Source organism: Amblyomma maculatum, chromosome 3, assembly GCF_055883805.1.
Source record: "Amblyomma maculatum isolate TAMU_Amacu chromosome 3, ASM5588380v1, whole genome shotgun sequence".
NCBI classification, from domain to species: Eukaryota; Metazoa; Arthropoda; class Arachnida; order Ixodida; family Ixodidae; genus Amblyomma; species Amblyomma maculatum.
Genome location: NC_139346.1, coordinates 32,783,981 through 32,796,030, shown reverse-complemented (window position 1 = coordinate 32,796,030; position 12,050 = coordinate 32,783,981). Strand labels below are relative to the sequence as shown.

The following is a 12,050-nucleotide window of genomic DNA, read 5'->3' as shown; positions in this document are numbered from 1 at the left end:
CTTTAGGTCCTTGAGCATGTGCTGTTATTGAGGCAGTGGGCAATATTTGGCTGGGGCCTTAGACGTGCAATAGCCCAAACCAGATTCGAAATCGAGGAAACAGTTTAGCTGAAACAAATGTCGATTTCAGTCTCATCGACATCAACTGCAATGTCCGTTCTCTTTTTCTACAGGAATATAATGTAGACATGATGCAATGCTGTTCTCCCAAATGTTTTCCGATTGTCATGGCTACTACAGTTCAAAATAATGAGACCAAAGAGCACGACACACAAGGAATGCTTATTCGCAATGGAAGCATTTTATTGCAAGCTATGAAGTAAATACATTTGTCGTGAAGAACAAGCAAAAGATTGCAAGAAACCATCAAAACAAAATTTAAAACCCCATCTAGAAAAGCAAAAATCTAATGCCATGTTTTCATGGAAAGCAGCCATTTTTCAAAAAAGGCTGCTCTTTGAAGCTGCTCACAAAATTATTTCAGCATAAATGCTAATTTGCTACAATCCTCTTTTTTTCCAACTAGACGCAAAGTCTACAAGACCTTGTGTATAAAATGTCACCAACCAGCACGCAGCTGCCATGCCATCAGCAAAACCATGCGCCCAACTGCTCATTGCACACCGGCCAAAACTCTGCACTGCCTTTGGGCAAGTGGAAAACAGCTGCAAAGCATCTTAAAACCCATCCACCTTTTGTTTCTATTTTAAGGTGCTATCATTTCTCCTGCTTCAATCATTCCTTTCGTTTTCAGGTGCGATTCCATAAACTGAACTTGTTTATGAACCACCCTAAATTCGAAAATGTGTTCAAACCTGCTGTCTATGAGGCAGCGCCTTCAGAATGCGCGATGGCCAAAAATACTTTTGCAGCAGACTCGTTAATAACAGAGCTACAACCATCAAAACTGGTATGTTTCTCTCCTTCCCTTCCATCACGAAAGAGTCTCTCCCTCCTCCCTGGTTGACTAGCCTCCACAAGAGACAATACGCGTAGGGCTGTACATGTAGGCTCCCTAAATATGCGAAATGCGGAGCGCCATCTCTTAGTGCTTTGAGAAACTATGCCCGCCATGTTGGTTCGGTCAACAAAATGAAAACGCTGCCCTGTGCTGGGTAAAAACAGCTACGAGAACGCATCAAATGCAGTCATTATGGCCCTGACTTTTACAGGCATTCTTCTTTTTTTCTTGCTGGTTGGTTTGTGGGGTTTAACGTCCAAAAACGACTCAGGTATGAGAGACTCCATAGTGAAGGTCCCCGACAATTCCGACCACCTGGAGTTCTTTCTTTAAGGTGCACTGACATTGCACAAACACTGGTGCCTTGCTTTTTGCCTTCCATCAAAAAGCTACCGCTGCAGCTTTATTTTTTTTTTCCTTGCTTTCTGCTACCCAAGCACCACCAGTGACCTTTGTTTGAAGGTTGAGAAGTGAGCTTTGGCTCATCCAGCTACAATGCCAATAAGGAGGAGGAGGGGGAGAGGCTGAGCTCAATGGGTGGCCGAAGCATAGGTGCGAGGCCTCTGGCCTTTCTTAGGAAACCAAGCCCGTGCATGTATGGATGTTCTGTGTTTTCTGTATTCATGGTTATGCATGGTGTACCATGGCTGGATTCGAGTGGCGACGGTGCGCTCTTTACGACCTACGCATGGAGGGTGCTTCCTGTCTACTCCAGCTGCGAAATCGTGGCACTGTGTGGCATTGACGCGTCTACTCAGTGATGCCGTCATTTGGTGTGCAACAAGCTGAAAAAAAAAAAAAAGCGGAGGCTGGCCAAGCCTGCAGCTGCAAGCCTGCACTTTCACCCGGTTGTGATTCTTGCCAACGAGATGTCATAAACTTGAGCGTTCAGAGCGACCTGCAGTGATTTTTGCCGCTGTACTGAGAGTTATAGATGATAGGTGTGCCGGCCATGAGCCATCCTTACAGGCTCTGGCTGTGTATCAGCATCTTGCCGAAGAGCCAAAACCAGGCAAAAACTCGCATAAAATATAGCTAAATTATTGGAACAGAGTTCTCTATCACTCGGAAATTGATGAAAGGAAACACCGCAAGTTTTTCAAACTTGCAGGCGTGGGCACGTCGTTCAGGGGAAATAAAGTTCAAATGTGTGGCAGAAAACATACCTATGGGTCCGGATCGAAGGAAATACCAAAAGCACACTGCGGCCGAGATGCTCAACTATTGTCATGAAGTTAGCTTCGTTACAAACTAGCCGCAGAGTTTAGCAACATAGGTGGCAGGCAAAGACAAGGGTCGGAAGGCTTTCCTACTATCCTTATATGAGGATGGTGATGAATGTCTCCTGTTATTTCGAGGTGATGTTGCGCACGCCTCAGAACAGGAAAAGCAGTTACAGTGAATGCGCTGTTGAAATGCACAAAAAGTGCAATAAGAGCAGGTTACCCTTTTTTTTTAATTTGCACTAACAACTTAAAACAGGTCAACGACCAGCCTGACTTGCAGACACGTGAAAACGCCCGAAATTTTGGTACATGTGCAGAAGCAGACAGAAATGTGCCCAAAAGCGAAAAGATGCCGTCACACTGGCATATCATTTGAAATAATGCATGTAGGCAAAACAGGTACTCCTCCTTGCTCGGCCACTAATTTTAACAGGCCTGGCAGAACAGGCCCGAGAGGCCAAAAATGTTCAAGTGATAAATTCCGTGCTTCTGTAGCCATGTCAATGCATTTTTGACAGTTTCCCTCATATCATGAAGGAAACAAAGTTACAGCAGGAAGAAAAAAATCAGCTTTTGTGCAGCATAATGGGACTGACCTACAATAGTATGCTGCTACTTGCCTTACTGCAGACTGATAACCCAAATCACTGTTGTATTCAGATGGTAATTAGCACATGTTGCGCACTGCAAGAAATAAGACAAAGTATTACTACGATCAAAATGTGCTAAATAGTACTGTTGCCTGAGCCTACACTGCACCGCTTTTGCGCACACAAAATTGAGACTACATAATTTCTCTAAGTATTTCGCTCACTCCGTAAACTGAACACTTGAACGCTTGAAGGCGCGAACGCAGGTGCGCACCGGGCGCCGCCACAGAAGCGAGTGACCAGGGTTGGGTAAATCCTGCACACACTTCACGGGGAAGAGAGCACTGCTTGCCTAGAAGAGCTGCCATTATATCTGCGGCGAATGCGCAGGCTGTATGAAAGTGCGCGCCGCTGCCACTTGAGTCCAGCCGTTGGTGTATGAATAGCACAGTGCACAGAACACTCTGAAGCATGCATAGACAAGGGCAAGAAACTAAAAGCCTTCTTTCTTGTGTGAGAGTATGCATGAGTGAAAACGAAATGCAAGACAAAAAAGTGCGTGACATCAGCAGACCAAGTGCCATCCCTCACCCATCAGTCAGAGAGAAACCAATGGATGCAGTATCTGTTGGTACCTCATCGACACAGTTCGATGGCAAGCGCAAAGGATGAGGAGGTTTGGCTGTCTGAAAAGGACCATGAGAGCTTTGGTTTGCATTTTGTTGCTTTCCAGTGTGTGCATCGCTGCAGTATTTCGCAGATACCATGTCCAACGCCTTATCGGGCTTGGTTAAAATGTCAGCCTGGTCAGTAGCCCTTGAATATGTTAGCTCTCTTAAATGAACAATCTGAAATAAGCAAGGACATAAGTTGTGCTGGCCATATTGTGGACTGCTTTCAAGACAATGTGTGTAATGCCAAATAATCTGAGAAGTTGAATAAACCGCTTGGGGTGCCCCGTTTTGTTTTCTAAATATGCATTGTAATACCATTTAACAAAGCTTGGCCACCCAACTTGTGCACACCAGCTAACACAAAGCTTTAGCTGCACTACACTAATCCCTCTGTCACACAAACACTTCCGATCCTCACTGAACTCAATCTGCATTCAGGCTTTCAAGAAGGATTGAAGCATCCGGTGCTACACGGGCGTTTTCAGTGAGCATTGAGAAATTTCCTACGTGGTTCGTCGTCTGCTGTCAGTCGCAATGAGTCTCAAAAAGAAATTTAAGATTGGGGTAATGATAGCACGATTTCAGTGTGCACAGCAGCATTCCGCTTTTGGCGCCTCAGGTCACCTAACCTATCTTCCCAGCGGTCAAGTGCTACAGTGCAGTTTCTCTTCCGCTCCACAGTTTCCACGCTGACGTAGTCGAAGAGAACGCCACCTTAGCTTCCACTGGCAGTGGACTACGGTGTCAATATTATAAAATTAGCCGTTCTACAAATGTTCTATCATGCCTTTTAATACATTTATGTATTATTATGTGCAGTTCTATTGCATTTATTTGTTTTCAAGTTTTAGAGCTCGTTGATGACGAGGGTGTCAATGACCGCTTTTGAGTGTGCTTGAAATCTCGAGAGCGATTGAGGAAGCAACCTTGAGTCAAGCAGGCTCGAGCTCAACTGCACTTGACAGTTGCCGTGTAACAACCTCGATCTACAATGAGTTGAATGTAGATCCAGTTCAATGAGGATAGAAACTGTTCGTATGAGAGCAGTTTAACTCGCATCTTGCAGGAACAAGCAATCTATATACACCTTTCCAATAAGTTACTCGGTGCCACCATATTGTTCGCTCCTCCTCTCTGGACTGCTGCAAACCGGCTCTGCTTCCACTGTGCTTGCACCAAATGCACAAAGCAGTCCAGCGGGTAATATGGTGTCACCCTGTGACCACTTATTGGAAAGGTGCACACTACTATGACTATGCTACAGTATGCTAAGGAAGTGAACACACAAAAAAGCCAGGCAATCATGTTACTCTGGTAATGAATGTTTAAGTGTGGCTGGCCTTGCATATGGCTGGCAGTAATGCATGTACCCCTGTCTTCGGACAGGACAGCAGGGTTGTAAGCATCTCCAGCAAACACTGTGTGGATGTTCGTTTTGTTATAAAAATTTAGGAGACACTTGAGATCTGTCTTTAAGAGTATAGCATGGTAGCGTCAACAGCTCCCGTCTGCAGCTTCCCTCAAAGATCCTTGATCGCATACATGCCCCTTGCTATTTTATAAATGAAGTCTTTAAAGAACTTTGCTGCAACCTACAAAAAAAAAAAAAAAAAAAAAAAAAAAATGTAGGAAGTGCGTAAGAGCTTTAAGATCGCTAAGGCGAACACAACCCGGCACCAGAATTAGAATATGTGACTAATAGGTACGGTGCAGGGAATGCAGCCTTCTAGTTAAACACGTCAAATGACAGATCGAATACCACACGCCCATCCTCCGAGGTCCTGTGTATAAGCGCATAAGTGGCCCGAGTATGCATGGGGTTGCCATTAGCCTCTTTGTCACCTCTCCACGGCGGTTTGCACAGCCAGGTTGCCCCCTTTCCTCCTCTCTGCAACGCGGCAACAGAGCACGCACCTGCCAGAGCTCTTCACACGCAAGTTCCAGTATGAAGGACGTTTTTTGATGACAATTTCTGATGACACTTTCTGTACATGACGCACATGAGCCAATTAAAATACAGCTTTATAAATGCCCTCTAAACACGTGAATATTGTGAATATAAGCATAATACATAAGATAAATTCTCAGCACTGGGTAAAATATTCACAAAGTATTGTCAAACATGAATATAAAAACAAGAAATTGTAATAAAATCTTGAGGATATACAAAAGGCAGAAAAATGCTCATTTCTTAAACTACAGCTTCAAAATGAAGAAGTCTTTTTTTTTTTTGCCTCAACTCCTTCAGCACCATGTAATTTGTTTATTAAATAAAATATTTACACAATCTTGCTATTAGATAATACTAAAATGCAGGTATTTTGATCCTCAATTAAATAAATGCCCATGTTTTTGTTTTGGCTTTATACATAACATAAAAACTTTTCTCCGAAATTTGCAGAAAAAATCCAAGAAGTGAAAGAAAAGGGGGCATGAATATCAAAATAAGACAGCAAGAAAAATAATCCAGAATACTAAAAATATGCTACACTGCCTCTTTTATTACTAGTAAAGATATGGTGCACCTATCGGCAGATTTCTTCTTTTTCATAGTGCTGTTCGGAAGCAGTGGTCATTCTTGATTTCCTGCAGCAGTTGTTGAGAGTCTCATGTACCTATTCTCCAAATCACACTAAAAAAATGCAGCGAAGCCCAATTGCCAAGGAAATAATAATTTACGTTCTGAAGTCCATTTTGAAGGTGTGCTGTTCTCTACGAAATATCGCTAAGTTGCTGAAAACACCCATTTTTAAGCTCTGCCTTCCTCTACTCATTTTACAGTTTATAGCATTGACATTTCCAAACCTTTCACGATTTATGACTGGATTATTTGGTGATATGTTTTCCACAAGGTGGGAGAGTTTGCCATCAAATTTGAAAATCTGCAATAGGAGCTCGGTGTTCAAACTCCACTCGATTTGCTTGAAGAAGTTCCACACTTGAAGTTCTGGAGAAGCCATATCAAGTGTACCAAGCTTTCATTGCTGCTGAAACCCAGCGAATGGAAACAGAACAGTGGGAACACAAAATGAGCACGTGTAACTAACCAAGAGTGATCAGAGATTGAAACTAAGCTTTTCTTGGCCACTAGCTGAAGTTCGAGGCTGGCATTTGACTGATTCATCAACCGAGCTGAACTGAGAGCTAGTAAAATTGTCTTCAAGAGACTTTGTTACTGCTCTCATAAAAAGAAAACGATAGTAGAAGCAGCAGAATCGTGTGAATGGAGCCAAAGACCTCTTTATTTCGAATAATTTTTTAAATGTCACACTGTGCCAGAAAGAACAAAAAAGGAAATAAAAAAATAAACAAGCTGCACACAAACAGAAACTATGGTTGTCACAATAGCCTCACTGCGGTAGTGCAGTGGTTAAGATGCTAGATTACTGTGCCGGAGTACCCATGTCCGAACCCGAACACTGGCGGCTGCTTTTGATGCAAACGAAGTGGCACCCATGTGCTATGTGATGTCAGCGCGCGTTAAAGATCCCTAGGTGGTCAAAATTACTCCACAGACCACCACTACAGCACCCATTTCTGTCTTTCCACTTTGACTCCCTCATCCCTTCCCTTGCGACACAGTTCAGGTGCCCACAGAAACAAGTGACAGATTCTGTGCCTTTCCATTCCTGTGAACTAGTTACTATAATTACTTTTGTCATACTATCTGCCTAAATGGGGCTACATGTTCCAAACACGAAAATTTACGTCTGCCAGTGTGTGAGAACCATCATTCATATATGAACGATTGGCTTAAAGCGGTCCTGAAAGGTATAAGCCCTAATCCCTTAATTTGTGCCGGTATTATCTCGCACATAATCATCAGCATACAACCATAATCTACCACATTGTGCCTAAGACCACCCAACATGGGTATAAAGCTCTGTTTTAACCAAGCTGTATGAATGTGGAGTAGCACGTCTGATACTGGATCCAAGGGTCTCTGAGGGTTCTATTCCACCTCACCCTCTCACCTCAAAGGAGCTGCCTGAGTTAGCAGCTCCAGATAGCATTGTCCTCTCTTTTCTCGATTCTTTGTCTCTTTTGCGCTTTTCCACAATATGAGCTCCAGCCAGTTCAGCCATATCATGTGGCCTCATGACATCGCAGAATCAGACAACCAATCAGTGCATGGCCATGTCACCTGCCAAAGGCAGGGTTGTGATTTTTCTCAAGGGTGACGCCTTTTACGCTACCGCAATAAAGCAACCATTCTACAATAAGTCACTTCTTGTGTGCTCCACTACTGCTGCTGCATTGTATGATATGGGCAGTTCAAATTATGTCCCTTCTGTAAAGAGCAGTTTGTTTGCACAGCCTCCTATCCGATGTGGATGTAGGCTACAATCCAGCACACAACAGCGGCAGGGCAGACACATTAAAAAACATGGCAGCCCTTACGAAAGCCAGCTGCTCTTTTAGCTGATAGAAAGTCCAAGATTTTCCCAATTCTATTATCTTGTAGGCAATGGACAGTAATCCGATCAGTTTAAGTTTGCAAGTGCTTGACAGCCCATTTCTTACAGATTATGGTACTGTTAGAATCCTTCCAAGATTTTAATACGCTTGAGGTCGTGAGGCACTACACACAGGTGTAAAGACTGGTGTATGGAACTTAACACGCAAAAAACGGCGCTTCTTAGAGTAACTCGTAAAACGAATTTCAGTTCATTTCAGTATCGCTTACACAACTGTCTCATTTCCGAAGTTTCTAGTTATAAATATCTTGGCATTACTATTACCAATAATCTCTCCTGGAGTGCTCACATTTCAAATATTTGTTCATCAGCTTTTAAGAAACTTTGTTTTATCAGACGTAAACTCAAAGATGCTCCATCCAATCTTAAACTACTGGCTTACACCACATACGTCAGGTCTAAACTTGAGTATGCTTTGATCATCTGGGACCCTCACACTAAAAAAGACATTTATCGAATTGAACAAATACAGAGAAAAGCGGTGAGGTTCATTTTTAATAAATATCAAAGAACGAACTCTCCTACTAACCTCATGACCGCCAACAACATTCCGCTCCTAAAAACTCGCAGGAAAATGACTCGTTTACTCTTTTTGTATAAAATTTTAAACAACCAAATAAACCTCAGTCCTCCACCGTGTGTGAAAGTTCCCAACACTAGGCGGACACGTCATCACCATAGTCACTCACTGCAGCCAATTTATGCAAAATCTAAATCCTTTATGCATAGTTTTTATCCAAGGACAATTTCTGAATGGAACACTCTCCCAGAAAGCTTAATTAGTCTCCAGACTTTGACCAGGCTCTACAGCAACATCTGTTTGGTTGACAGTAGGGTCGGAGTTTTTTAGGACATGTATTGTTACTTTGATGTCGCACAAAGGTTTTTCATGTTTTCCCTTTTTTTTTCTTTTTTTTTTCTCTCCGGCTGTTGGTCAACACATTTCATGTCATTACATTGCCTCTGTTTGTTAGTTTTGTCGGTGCTTCGTGTGATTTATTGTGTTTCTTGTGCGCTGTATATATGTATGCCACTCCTGCTAGGACCGGAATACTGGTCTGCAGTATCTTGAAATAAAATAAATAAATAAAAAGCAAGCAGTTTTTCTAGCACAATCTCCCTACCACTCTTCAAAGATCTGCAGTTGCTTATCCATACCAGCCGATTTCCGGAACCCTTTACATTGCTTCTAAGGCTTTTTTACTTCCTCCATGACCAGCATGACGTACAACCTGCTCACATTACTGCCCGTCATCCTGACTGCTTCAGGGCAGCGTCATCAGCAAATTGCAGATTACTGAGGTATTCTCCATCTACTCTTATCCCTGAAGGCATATCACCTAGCACATAGTACTATAGATGCTGTCAAGAGAGTACAAGAAGTGGCCGATTCCATGCCAAGTTACCTAAGACAATGCCATGTTTTAGACACCATCACACACGGATAACATTTTCTCGGAGAACCACAGCTGTGTTACCTCCACACCGGATCAAGTTTTCTTCTATATGACAAACTCTCCAATAAATGTCAGGCCTGTTCAGGTATTAATCTGTTAATTTGCAAGGCTAGAAGCTAGACTGGCAAAAAATTGCAGTCACACATTTGTGCTTCCCACCTCCCCCCATTGCAAATCATGTGTTCCAAACCACCCAGAATGATTTTCAAAAAATAGCATATCGGCAAGGGTGACAATACACAACAAGATTAAATACATTGCAAGCAAGGTGTTTTAAACTTAACTGGGAGCAGGCTCTAAACCTGTGGAAGCAGTGAGAGTATCCATTTGGTCACACCAGTCGCAGCTCACTGCACTACTGAGGTGGCAGTGTAATCGAACTGGCGGAGGGAACTCGTTCGTCGCCACCAAGAATTCGTTGCCTCTGCAGATGTAAATAAATGAGAGTAATACTGCAATTACATTTAGTTTGCATAAATTCAGCAAACTCACTCACAATAGAATTTGGTTCGAGTAAAGCAAGTGAGAGTGCCTGCTGCAGAAGGAAAAAGGTAGCAACGAGACTGGCTGTCAATGCTAGCACAAATACAAATATTTAGCACACTTACAAAGCACTGAAATAGCAACAAAGAGAATCTAAGTTAAATCATTTGTGCAGTAAGTGCCCAATATGCTGCGGCTTGCATGGAACTGCAATGGAGAGTGCTTATAGCAGCAACTGCCAAGCTCTTTGACAGGATTACGAGGTACTCGCAATGGTGCCTCACTCTCCCACAAAACATGCCAGCTCAGATTAATTATTGCTCTCGTTTCAAATAAGCTGTCAATGGCCTTGGCAGCAGCTTGAAGCCAAGCACTGCCAACTATTTATGTTGGAGCAGGCAAAAGATATATATATTAGGGAACTCTGCGGTAGCAACATGCATCCAAAGTGTTAAATCTATATAAACAAGCTCAGTGAGTTCCACCAATGCAGTTATTTCGGCAGTAAAAGGACAGATATTGTCACAGGCATGAACCTATGCTAGCTGAGGAGTAATGAAGTCACCCTCATTGCTGCATACACCGAAATAAGTGAGAGTACTTGACAGTGGAAGGTCCGAGAAAATAAGCACATGAATTCGGTCATGTATATAACCATACTTTTGTAGCCATTTCATGCTGTGCAGTAGGCTTGTTGCACTTCGAGGCTCAGTCCGCACAGGGCCTACTTACGTTTAAGCTATCTCTCAGCTGGCCAGCAACCCCCCTTTTAGCAGTGCGCAGATATTACTCATGTATTGCAGCACTACCACGTATGGTCTCTACAGATGAGTGCCACTTACCTTCCAACAGTTTTCCGAAAGAAGCCCGACATTTTCTATGGGCCGAGCCGCTCCATCGGTTGAAGCTGCGAGGAAGGCAATAAAACCCCGATTATAAACCAGCGCGTTCACGCTGGCGCACGCAGAAATGCCTTATACTGCCCAAACAAATATAAGCGAACTCAGAAATAGTTTTACGTTATCTAGTCGCCTCATATGTCCCAATACTCAGGAATAGAAGTTGTTCCAAGTGCAATGAAACGAGATCGTGGACGCCATTACGCAGTCTCGTCTCCTTACGCCTTCGCCCGGAGACTGTCGCGCGATAGCGCCACGTCAATAATTGAGGATAACGCATGCTTGCGCTGCCGTGCAAAAAATCGTTAAATAAGCTGCAAGGAAGGCGATGGCAGAAAGACGACAAATACTTTACTTAGAGTTCGCGGGCATGTATGTACGACTCACCGCAGTCAGTAGGATTGCACCGAGGGCTGCGCCCTTGAATTTAAGGCTATAATCCATGAACTGAATCCGCATTTCACCGAGTTTGCATCTACCGGGATGATGGCCCGCAAACTGCAGCAGACCGACGCATGAAAGACAACCTAGGGTGCCTAGGGCTCGCCAAGCGCAAATGCTTGTTGTCTGAAAAGCGCGCCAGCCTTCCTTTGGGCCATACTTTGGGCGGCTCAGTGAACATCTGGGGATCTGGCTCTGAGGCTTACTTCTAGAATGAATGAATGAAAACTTTATTTCCACCGAAAAGGAGCCCTTCATCTCCCGCCCCCGGCACGCAGGCCGGGTAGCGAGTCAGGAGGGCCCCGCAGGCTGAGGTCAGGTGAGGTTACAAGCACTCTTCACGGCCTCAGCCACCAGGCGGGTCGCGTGCCGCTGAACGGTGGGATCTCCGCTCCGCAGCCAAACCTCCCAGGCTTCTCTACTATCAATGTTAATGCCGGCGCCTGGGGAATCGGCGCATTGCCATATTATATGATCTAGCGTGCCTTTTTGTCCGCATTTTTTACATTTAGAATCTTCTTCCTCCCCGGTCTGTGTTAAGAAAACCCAGACAGGGCAGATGTAGTTATCGGCTTGTAATCGCCTCCAGATGCGTGCTTCATTGTTAGTGAGAGACCGATCTGGGGGAGGGTATACTTTTCGATCTAATTTGTAAGATTCTGTGATCTCATTGTATGTGATAGCGCAATCTTTAATTCCCTTGCATTCGGGCTGTTCTACCGCTGCCCGGTGGTAGAGATCTCGGGCCAGCAGGTGCGCAGCTTCGTTGCCAGGGACAGATTCGTGTGCTGGTATCCATATGATGGATATGGTTCTAGTAATGGGATTTGTGAGAAGAATC

General features: G+C 43.9%; 1 long non-coding RNA gene across 1 annotated transcript; it reads right to left on the bottom strand.

The window, feature by feature from the left end:
- Nucleotides 1-5,065: 5,065 nt before the first annotated feature.
- LOC146194468 (uncharacterized) lies at nt 5,066-11,364 on the bottom strand. Its single transcript, XR_014705881.1, has 3 exons — nt 11,156-11,364; nt 10,712-10,776; nt 5,066-9,810 (listed from the first exon to the last, which is right to left on the bottom strand). It is a non-coding gene; the product is annotated as an uncharacterized LOC146194468 (long non-coding RNA).
- Between the last annotated feature and the right edge of the window lie 686 nt (nt 11,365-12,050).